At 56.6% G+C, this 11,247-nt stretch overlaps 1 protein-coding gene across 2 annotated transcripts in view; it reads left to right on the top strand.

Annotated features, from left to right (window-relative positions):
• Positions 1-5,590: 5,590 nt before the first annotated feature.
• The window catches only part of DISP3 (dispatched RND transporter family member 3), a 44,464-nt gene continuing 38,807 nt past the window's right edge, over positions 5,591-11,247 (top strand). For both annotated transcript variants that reach the window (XM_037045231.1, XM_037045232.1), the window contains exon 1: positions 5,591-5,803. The gene's annotated coding sequence lies outside the window, so the exon portion shown is untranslated. The remainder of the gene's footprint in view (positions 5,804-11,247) is intronic.

Genomic DNA, 11,247 nt, shown 5'->3' with positions numbered 1-11,247 from the left:
GCCCCTCGGGCACTCAGAGACCACCACCAGGTGTAAACCAGTTAGTCATGAACCTCAGCATCGCTGCAGCTGAGCATCCCACCACCTCCAAGAATCCAACTCAGGGACCAACTCCGCGCCTCTCATCCCTTTGGCCTTGCCTCAAGGGGCGCCTAGGTGTTAGGAGGCTGGAGTGGGCTACTGTCTGTGGTCCTGGAAATCCCACCCACAAGGACAGCTCAGGGAACTTCTGCCCAGCCTCTCCTGGGAGTTCGGACCCAGGCAGCACTCTTTCTTCCCAATCTCTATGGTTTCTTTTTACTGATGCAGAGTCAACCGATTTGTGGCTTCAGGCTTAACTATTTATGTAACTAGTTTCTTGTTCTTTTGATGTTTTCTAACAATTCCCTCAGCTACCACGCATCCCTTTGGAAAATTGGGAATTCCATCTTCCCATGGCCTCCTTCCTATTCTAAGCTCATTCCCTCTTCTCATTCTCTCCTGAGAGATTGTGGCTGGATTGCTACCCTCATGTCCTCATGTTTCAAGTCAGAACAAGAAGCCAGGGTGGGCGGGGCCCTGAGACCACAGAATAAGTCAGAGCAAACCAGGGCCACCCTCCAGGCCCCCCGACTCCCCCTCTGCCCCAGTCCCCATCGCCCCACACTGGCACGCCCCTGCTGAGGGAAAGGGGCCACAGGCAGCATGGGCTCTCCTTCCAGGGCTCTTTCCATAGAGAACACAAGAGCTACCATTTATTTCCAGCTTTCTCGGTGCCACCCACCATGCCTCTGCATGGAAGGAGAGCAAAGGTGCTTCTGCAAAGCACCTTCCTCCTCAGGGAAGGCGGTCCCTGTGCCCAGTTTACAGGTAAGGCAGTGAGCCCAGAGGTATGAAGGAGTTTTCCCAAAGCCACAAAGCTAATATGTGACTGAGCCGAGAACAAAACCAGAACCTACGGGATATTTCTGACCTCTGTCTTACAGGCAGTCCTGATAATAAGACCTTCAGAGAATCCACTTTAAAGCCCTTAACCTGGAGGTCACCCCATCTTCCCCACAACGGGACAGCCTCTGGCTAATGCCACCCTGTCCAGATCTTCGACAGGGTCCTGCTCTTCCTTGCCAGCACTTTGGCCCCGCCGTGGGCAAGTCCCCTTGGGATCTAACCCCTCATTGATTTTCACTCTTGAAGGCCTTGGCAATGCTTGGTCTTCTCCAGATGTCGGGGTTAAAGCAATGCCCCTCAACACCCAGATGACAGATGAGGGGTCCCTCTTGTTGGGAGAGGAATATGTGGCCGTGTGAATATTGATGAAGCTGTAATTGGCTGCCTCTTCCTGAGCCAGGGCTTCGGCAGGCCCAGGCACCGGGGCTAATTGTTGCAGGCAATTAATAACTTGGACTGTGTTCACTCTGGCGCAGGCTGCCTGCTTCCTTGGAGGAGGCAGGCAAGGCTGGGAAAGGAGTGCGAGGCCTGGCTGCCTGCAGGATTCTGGGGGAGGCAGGAGGGAAGGGGTGCCATCTGTTCAGCCTCCCCCAGGCCCTGTCTGCAGCACCCCAGGCCTGCCTGTCCCATCACCTTCCCCCAGTCCTCTCTTTCTCACCTCTTGAGTTATTGTCCCCCTTCCTCATCCTCTTTCCCCTTATACTCTCACTTGCCTTCTGAACAAAGTGCCATGAGAAACGGGGCTGGTAAGAGGGGCGACAATGGCTTGGGAAAAGCTCAGGGCTGAAGCCCGGGTAACCTGGGTCCAACTCAAGCCCTTCCACTAACTTGCTACATGACCTTGAGTCAGAAATCCATTCACCACGAACTTGGGCAAGTTTCCTGAGCTTTTTTTTCCCCCAAAGATTTTATTTATTTATTCTTAGAAGGGAAGGGAAGGAGAGAAGGAGAGGAGAGAAATATCAATGTAGGGTTGCCTCTCGTGAGTCCCCCTGCTGGGAACTGGCCTGCAACCCAGGCATGTGCCCTGACTGGGAATCGAACCACGATCGTGTGGTTTGCAGGCCCACACTCAATCCACTGAGCTACACCAGCCAGGGCTTCCTGAGCTTTTTTGCATCTATTATATCACAAGAAGTGCAGTCAACCCTGAAAGTCAAAGAAACAGGAACTGATCACTCTATCATAATCTCTCCAAATTTGTGTAACTACAACTGTATAACTGTACATATATCACCATAAATATATGACTAATTATCACCTATATATCTGTGCTCTACCTCAGCTGAAATACAACTGCAGGCCTAGTACAAGCAGAGGTCATTATACTCCCATTTTGCAGTTGGGGAAACTGAGTCTCATAGACATGAAGCCCTTTGACCAAGGTCATACCATCCATAAGAGACACATAGAAAAATCAAACTCCGTCTTGTAAATCTGAAGCCCTTTCCAGCACACCTGAGTTCACTGGCTTCCACTCATGGGCCTCCTGGAGGGGGTGCGGCATGAGGCTGGGGCCGAGAGCTGCAAAGTCGGGTGCAGCACAGGGAAGAGGGGATCACTCACACAGGTCATTACTCTGTTCCCCGATGCTAGGACAACAGAGATGCTGTCTCAACCCACTGTCTTTTAAGAGAGATGCCCCAGCCTTCCCCATACACTCTTCTTCTCTGCTGCTCAGCCATCCGATGGGAGGACTTGATTCGTGTGCCGTCCACCTCACCGGGGCTGGGGCTAAGGCGTGAGAGGTGTTATGGTCACCGCTACATCTTGCCCAGCAGGAAGAAGAAAAGAAGAAAGAGGAGGAGAAGGAGCTCAGATACACCGAGAGCTTGGTTTGTGCCATGCACTGTGCTGAAGGCTATTTTTGCGCTGAGATGATCTCATTTACTAATGAGATCGTCACTACGAGACAGGTGCTATTACCATCCCCATTTTATAGGCGAGATGACTGGGGCCCAGCAAGGGGATGTCACTTTCTCAAGGCCACACTGCTCCTTCATAAGGGACGGAGCAGACACATGGCTTTTTGGGAGTGGCGGGATCCATGCTGAGCCCAGAGGCCCTGCTTCAGACACGATCAGAGAGAAAACAGAAATAGTAATAAAGGCATGGGAGCTGGGGACAAAGCAGCCCTTTATAACTCAAACCCTCAGCAAAAGAAGGCTTTTCAATTAGTCGTGAAGACAGAGTATAGGGGAAGCCGCCTATTGGCACCAAGAGGCATTTAAATCAGACCTAGGAAGAACTTCAACCGGAAAGCTCTGGAGTGGGGTCTCGGAGGGGATGTAGAATCTTGTTTTCTTCAGCCTTTGAGTTGGGCAGATCTTCTGGCCACCAGAGTCACCTTTAACACCTGGAGGTAAAGGAGGCTTCGGGCAGGGCACCCCGGGGTTGGGCAAGGATTTCCGAGTCCAGCATTCCCGGGGGGCCCCCGTAAACAGGAGTCCTGCCGGCAGAGTAAATGTGGAGGGAAGGGAGTCGGAGGTTGCCACCCTGGGTGCAGAGTCTCACGACTTTCCACACCCGCGCCGGCTCCCGCTGCCACCACCGGTTCCACTTTATGGCAGGCATATTTCAAAGGCCCGGTTCTATTTGCATTTTTAAAACCTTGCTGATGGCCTGGGAAAATTGCATTTTTCCAGTGTTCCTGGGTACCACACTCCTTCCCTCCTCCCCCACTCCACTGGGCCTCTGCCTGTACACCTTCCATTCCCAGGAGGTCCCCCATCAAGGGCAGAGCAAACCCAGCCTCCATGGGAGATCATCTGAAGGTCCCAGAAGGCCAGCGAGGGTGCTGGGGAGGGTGCAGCGAAGGTGGCCACATCTATGGCCAGCTGGGCAGCATGAAGCTGGGGTCCCAATCCACTAACACTGCTTCTCAGGGGAGTGGGGGGGGGTGTCCCCAGATGTGAGCAGAGGATGGCACTCACTGTGGCTTTTTCAGACTGAAAAGAGCAGCACAGGACCCTTGGAGAACTTCGAGGACGTTCTTGGAAGCAGCCTTCACACCAACTGAAAAGTAGTCCTTTCCCCCAGCAAACAAAACCCTTCACTTCCAACCAGGTTTGGAAATACATTCCGTGTCTTCTTGATTGCTCCCTGAAAAACATCTTTCCTCTCATGGCTGCACATTCTCTGCCTTCCCTCTGGGGTGTGACAAGAGGGGACAGGGAGTGTGTGGGGTGGCGCTGAGTCTGTGCCTCTGTCCTCAGATGTCAAATCTGGCCTCTGATCTTGGGGTAGCAACTCTGCAGCTCCTGGGCGAGGTCTCCTGTCTCTCCCTCTCCACCCTGGAAACTCAGGGTGGCACGCTTCGTGCCTGGAGTGGCCCCCAGCCCTAGTGTTCGCCAGGCCATCTGGAGCTGCTGAAGTCCCCTGACAGACTCGTCCAGCCTGGCAGTGGCTCCGCTGACGACCCCAAGCACAGGGGGAGTGAGTGCTGGGGCAGGGACCCTGGCTCAGGCCATTTGATTCTACACAGATGAGCTCTCGAGGCTTCTAGGGTGACACATGCCACTGTGTCCAGCAGGCAGCCAGCCAGTGGGGTGGCTCACGGGGACTGCACCCGAGAGAGAGATGGCAGGAGCTCCACGCACACCTTGAGGTGTGAGGTGCCCCGGACTCAGTGTTTCCTTTTCCGAAAGGAAGGGCTGGGGAAACTGACACAGGCTGAGTGCCTGTCTGTGGGGTGGACCTTGGGGTTTCCTTTGAGAACTCCCTCCTGTTCTCATTTCTCCCATAAGCTGGGCACGTCCTAAGGGAAGGTTTCGTGGTTCACCCCTCTCTCTGTCTGCCCTGTTCCTCCCTCAGCACACACCCTGCAGATGTCTGATGCATACACAACAATGGCGGTGACCTCCCCTCTTTCTGGTTTTCCTCGGTTGGTCCTGCAGCTGGAGAGAGGGAGCGGGTAGCTGGGCCTCTTTAGAGGCGCCCCCTTGGCCCTCCTGAGCAACACCAGTGCCAATGCCCTCAGAGCCCTAAGGGAGAGAAACGGGCCAGGCACTGGCCATGGCTCCCCGGCTTCTTCTCCTGTGCGCCTAGAGCCAGGGGTATCAGGCTGCTCATGTGCTACTGCCGGAGAGATGCCGGGACCCAGGGGCTGGCATGGCTCTGGGCTCTGGTGCCAAAGAGGTGAATGGAGAAGTAGGGAGGAAGGGCCGATGCCAGGGGCCTGGACTTGGCAGCTCCCGCCAGAGGAGACCCGGGGATGCCCTCAAATGTCCAGGAGGCTGGTGGCCTGCCAAGGCCCGGTGGACTGGGAGAGGAACCCAAGACGCTCGGGAGAAGGGGCAGGTGGCCAGGCCTGGGCCCTTTGCAGAGGCAGGAGCTGCCCCCCAGGGGTCGCTGCACCGCTTGCAGCCCCAGCCAGCGGGCTGTGGGAGCCCGGTTGTACCACCGCACGGCTCCCATAGGGGGAGCGGCAGCCACGGAGGCGCCTGGTGGCAGGCTCCGGAGACAGCAGTGTGCGGCGGAGCTTGTGCCCTCTCCGACCACTGATGGAAGAACCGGCAGCACGGAGGCCGGAGGCGCCAGTGGCTGGGGGTGGGGCGCGGCTTCAGAACCTGCCCCGGACACCCCTACGTCTTGTGGTAGAAGCCGGGACCCAAACAAAGGCGGGCGGCGAATAAAAGGCTGCGCGCGGAGTGCTCCGGGTTGCGCGTTGGAAACCAGAATCCGCACCAGGGTGTGCGCTGTCTGTGCGCTTTAGAGCGGAGCGGGAAACCCCGGGCTCCTGCAGCTTCGAAGAGCTTTTCCCTGCGGCTCCCGTGAGGGGACAAGTCCACACGGCTAAGTGGCCGCAGTCCCCGGGCCCTCTGGCGCGCCTCCCTCCCGTGCCCACGGCTCAGCCATCGTAGCTTGGCCAGCCGAGGTGAGTGCGACGGCGGCTGGGAGGAATCGGGGTCCGGGCTCGGGGATGCATTGCTCGGAGGAGCGGGGCAGGTCCTCGCTGCCACCACCCCAGCCTCTCAGGGCGTTGTGTGAAGTTCTCCAGCCAGCTCGGGATGCGGGCCTTGGAACCCACCACCCTGGGAAAGCCGGCTGGTGGTGGGCAGAGCGCAGAGCTTGCCTCCCACGGCCAGTCTCCAGCTCCGCACAAACTCCCAGCGGGCCCAAGCAGCCTCGGTCTGCACGGGCCAGTTTGATGCCCAGAAACCGTGAGGGTTCCGACCTCTGGCCCCCTGCTCCTCCCGTCGGGTGGATGACTGATTCCATAAAAGTTGAGCGTCAGTGTGAACCCGCCCGGACCCAGCTCTTTGCCGGGCTAGAGCAGAGGGAGGGGACAGAAAAAGGTTAATGACCTCGTCTCCTTCCATTTCCCTTCCCACCTTAGCGCTCTTATGCTGTCAGGGGGACCTTTCTCGAGTGCTGGAGCCCAATTAACCTGGCTGCAGGTCCAGCTGGGCTCACGGAGCTCTGGGGTAGACCGGGCGGGCAATGGAAGCCGACTGCCAGAGGGTCCCGGGCCCTGCAGAAAACGCGAGTGGGGCGTGGGGGGCGGGCAGCCGAGCAGGGGTGGCACTGAGGATCAGGAAGATTTCTGGAGCGAGTGGTGCCAAGTCCCATGAGTCAACCCCGCCTCTGGGAGAACTTTTTCAACTCCCCTAGAGGGAAAAGGGGGGAGGGCCCGCAGCTGAGCCAAGGGGGCGCCTCCTTGGAGGCTTCCTTTCATGTGCCCCTCTCTGCTGTGGAAGCTGATGCCAGCTCCCCAGTCCCTCGTGAAGCTGGGTGCCAACCACCTCCTTCAGCGGCCTGCGTCCGCACTGCTAAGGGCGCCCTGGGCAGCCTTGGACACTCAGCCCCCACGAACCCACCTGCACGCTCACAGAGATCTATGGACCACCCCCATAGTCCAATCACACAAATATGCATCCACCCACAGTCCACACAGTCCACGCAGAGGGAAAGATTCACATGCACGTGGACCAGCGCAGCCCCCCACCCACCCACCCACCCACCCAAGCACCAGCCATCCAAGCAGCATCCTCACTCCAGGTCCTGCTGTCTCTGGACACCAAATACACCCCAGGCTAGCCCCAAGCTCTCACAGGGACACCCAGTGACTCACAGTGCCCATTGGGCTTTGTGCACACACACCCCCAACACACACACACACACACACACACACACACACACACACACTGTCCTACTCCTTCCAGAAAAAGCAGAGGGTGGCAGAGCACACCCGCCGCTCACCCCAGCACAGACCTGGGCAGGAACCAGGGCATTTGCCAAATGGAGGGGGAGGTTCTGGCCCCGTGGAAGCTGCAGAGAGAAGCCCAGCCTTGCTCAATCTGGGTTTAGGCTCAGAGTCCATTTTGCAGAGCTCCCCCTGTTTAGACCTTGCTCCCCTCTCTCTGCACCATTCCTTGCTTGCACTTTCTGTGTCTTTGCTCCCCTGCTCTGTTCACCTCCCCTATGTTTATCTTCTCCACCCACCCCCCACCCCCCCGCCTTTTCCAACCCTCCTTCCCAGCCACATTCACTCTCCAACTTTCCTTCAGTTGGGCTACTCCTGTGTGGGCACAGCGGGGGCACTAAGGGGGAAGCTAGCTCCATTCTCCTGGCTGATTCTGAGCCCACTACTTCCCCCTTTGGAAGTCTGACACCCCCACTTTCCTCCTATGGCCTCAGCAGCTTCTGCCCCCTCCCCAGGAATATTTCCAGAGCCAGATGCACCAGAGTCCCCGCAGTGTCCCCAAGGGGCCACTGCAAGTGGTTCATTCCACTCCCACTTCCCCTGGGATCTGGCTGCTTGATGGGTCTGGTACCCATGCCCTGGCTTGCCCTTCGCCACCTCTCCTGCTGTTGCCTTAAAATCTAGAAGCTAGGTTGAGGAAGGAAGAGTCCCAGCATGGCGTGGTGGAAGGAGCTCTGAAGTGCTCTTGGGGACACCCGAGACCTAGTCTTGGCTTGGCCACAGGCCACCTGTGTCCTTGGGTGAATTCCCTTCTCTGAGCCTCAGGCATCCAGTCTGTACAAGAACAGAACTGGTTGAGGTGACCTTTGGAGTCTCTTGCTGGCCCTAACAATGTGCGACATTGACCCTCATCAGTCCCCTGAGTGTGTGGGGCGGGGGATTGGTAATCGCGGTTCTAACCCCAGAGGTGTGGTACCTTTCCCCTTCCTCAGAGCACCCACCACCAGTGAAGTTGTCCTGTCCCCTGGACAAGGGATGTTCAGATGATTTCCTTTATAGGACCAGAGATGCCAAGTAATTTTCTTGAGGTCACACAGCTGAAATGCAATCTCTATTGGGGCAGGCTTTGATTCTACTGTCAGTGTGTCCTCTGTATGAGCCACTCGATTTGCTGGTGGATGCTTGGTAAGTGAATGAATGGATGGATGGATGAATGGAGTCTTAAACCTGAATCTCTTGATCCCCAGAGCCTCAGGATCATGGTGTAAGCCCTTTTCTCTACAGCTTAGACACATTTCCTTGTCTCCCCATTTCTGTCCACTCGCCTGGTTGTTCAAAGGCAGATGAAGTTGTCTGAGACTCTTCCTCCCTTAAGGCCAACTCTGGCTGTAAAGACCACAGACAAGGGACTAGCCGAGAGCAGCTTTGGAGGCCCTGCCCAGTGGCTAGGGGCTTGGCAGCCAGCCCCAGGTCCCTAAGATTTGAAAGTAGGCTGTCCATAGGCGGCTGGCCAGGAGCAGAGGCTGGGAGAGAAGACAGTCTACCATTTGTCTAGGTAGCCGCTTCATCACCTTTGCAGGTGAGCAAAGTGAGATGCTGAAGGCTGAGGTGGTTTCCCTCGGGGCAAACAGCCGGCCCCCTGAGAGTCATAAAATAGCTACCCGAAAGTGGCAGTGTGGCAGCTGTGGTTGATAATAGCGTTATTGGTGTTGACATTATCACGGGAAGTTCAATGATTGGCCCCTTTGGTTCCCTTCCCCTCTTTTAAATTGTTTCCCCGATCCCAGATAGGGGGAGACGGAAGGCTGGGGCAGTGAGAAAGGGGTGTCTGGTTGTCGGTCAGTCCTGGCCGGTCAGTCCTGGCCGAGGAAGAAGGCTGGCCGTTTGAGCTCTCCCCTCTCCCTGCCTACCCTCCCCCACCCGAGCGCACCTCTGCGGGAGGAGCGGTGTCAAAGTCTGTCAAAACGCCCCTCCTAGCCGGGCTCCAGACACGAAGCCTGGGGAAAGTAAATAAAGAGCTGTGTTGGCCCGAAATAGACTCACAAATATGCATGTTTTCCAAAAGTCGCATTTCACGGGCAGACAGTGCGGCTTGTGCTCCAGCTGCTTGACAAAGACCGGAGGCATGGCCGCTTCCGGGCCCGGTCTGGAGAGGGTTATTGCTCGCTCCTTGCTCAGCCCCTGGAAAGCCAGCCAGCCACACTCCTGCCCTTCACTGGCTGGAAGGTACCAGGTGGGAGGACTTCCGTTACTGCATGCCTGTGCCATCGTCAGAGCCCCTTGGAAATGGGCGCCCGACAAGGCTGGCAGCCTCAGTCCTCTGCCTTACCATAGGAGCCGCAGGCTGGTAATAACGGTACCGATAACAATACCTGCATTTGTTGGATACCTTCGATGTGCCATGTGCTAGACATTGCTACCACATGCTACCTTACCTAACCTTGCAGCCCTCTCTCAGCCTGTGGACAGTCAGTCCTATTTGACATATGGTGAGGCCATGGTTCAGAGGAGTCGAGAGGCCTGCCTGAGGCCACAGAGCCGGAAGAGGCCAAGTTGAGATCAGATTTTGACCTGAGTGAAGCAAGAGCCCTATTTTGCCCGTATTCTGTATTATTTCCCGTATTTGTTCATTCATTCGTTCATTCAATAAATTCTGTGTGTGTGAAGAAAACCATTAACGTGATGGTTTTCAAGGAGTGGAAGCCCCTCTGCCTCCTGGGTCAGGGTGAAGGGCAGCACTGTCATCTGAGATTAGCTCTGGCCATCTCTCATTGGCCCAGCATGGGCACTCGTTGGGCTTCGGAGCCAGCGCCATCACTGGGAACCTCCCCTCTGCACTTCGGGCTCTGTCCCCACCTTGAGAGCTGGGAACCTGTTTGCCTGGGGGGGTGGGCTCAGGCAGGAGTCCCACTGTGAGGCTTGGACTGGGGCAGACCCGTTAACTCCCTAAGAGGTCAGGGCCACACGAGGCCTCTGCAGCTGGGGAAGGGATTTCAGAGAGCGCAGGTGAGTTGCCCAGCATTGTTGGTTGAATCCCAGAAGCACAGACTGGCATGCCGTGTAGCCAGGCCAGCTTCCCTGAGTGTGTGAGGAGCAAGGAAATGGCTCCGGGGAGCGGGGACGGACCACTGCAGGTGGTTAACCTAACACTTCCCTCCCGAGCATGGAGTGGAGATGCAGCTGGCCTCCCCTGCCCAGGTCACCTCCTGCGCGACCCCCAGCATCAAGCCTGACCCTGCTGACCGGCCTCAGGTCCCCACCTCTTCTTCATCACCAGAGACACTGGCGAATACGGAACCTGTGTGCTTTATGTATATTAATTGATGTACAGCCCAAAGTATTCTTTTATAAAAAAGATGTTTTATTTACTTTAGATAAAGGGGAAGGGAGGAAAAAGGAAGGGAGAAACATCAATGTGTGAGAGACACATCAATCAGTTGCCTCTCTGGTGCCCCCAGCTGGGGACCTGGCCCGCAACGCAGGCACGTGCCCTGACTGGGAATCGAACCTGCATGCTTTTGGTTCGCGCAGGCTGGCGCACAATCCGCTGAGGCCCACCAGCCAGGGCCCAAAGCGGTCTTATCCATTCCACAATTGAAGGACCTGAGGCTGGAGAGGTGGACTCACTTTCCTAAGGTCACAGGCGAGTAGAGGCAGGTGGGGCCGTGCAGAGCCCCCATGAACAGGTCTACTCTGGGGGCAAAGAACGAAGTTTGGGATCAAAACCAAGGGAAGGAGGAGCTGATGGACAGCAGCAGGCTATTTCTATTACACCTCCAGGCCTCATCACGCTCGCTGGTATTTGTGCCGGCAAAAGCCGTGTCTCTGCCAGAACTTAAAAGGGAAAAGCCCAGTGAAGGGTCCTGGGGCCAGCCCTGGGGGATGTAGGGTCTGGGTATCTCTCCCTGAACTCAGGAGGGACCGCACTGGGCGTACAGAACCCCGGCTGTGCCTTTGGCTCTCTTATCTGCTTCCTCCCTTTGTTCCTCCCTCTGAGGGAACCAGAGTGGGCACCTGGACAATTTGGAAAGGGCCATTGGGTGGCAGATTAGGGTCTTGCTGTATGCAGTGAGCTTGACCATCAGGAACGAGGAGGTGGTGGGGACGATGGGAAGGACTAACTTGGATTTAGATGCCTGCGGTAGCCACACAGGTCCCTTTGGGGTTGGGGGGTG

The sequence above is a fragment of the Sturnira hondurensis genome, unplaced genomic scaffold (genome assembly GCF_014824575.4).
Source record: "Sturnira hondurensis isolate 20B ecotype Veracruz unplaced genomic scaffold, ASM1482457v3 Scaffold0004257, whole genome shotgun sequence".
Classification (NCBI taxonomy): domain Eukaryota; kingdom Metazoa; phylum Chordata; class Mammalia; order Chiroptera; family Phyllostomidae; genus Sturnira; species Sturnira hondurensis.
This window is presented reverse-complemented; position numbering and strand designations above follow the sequence as displayed.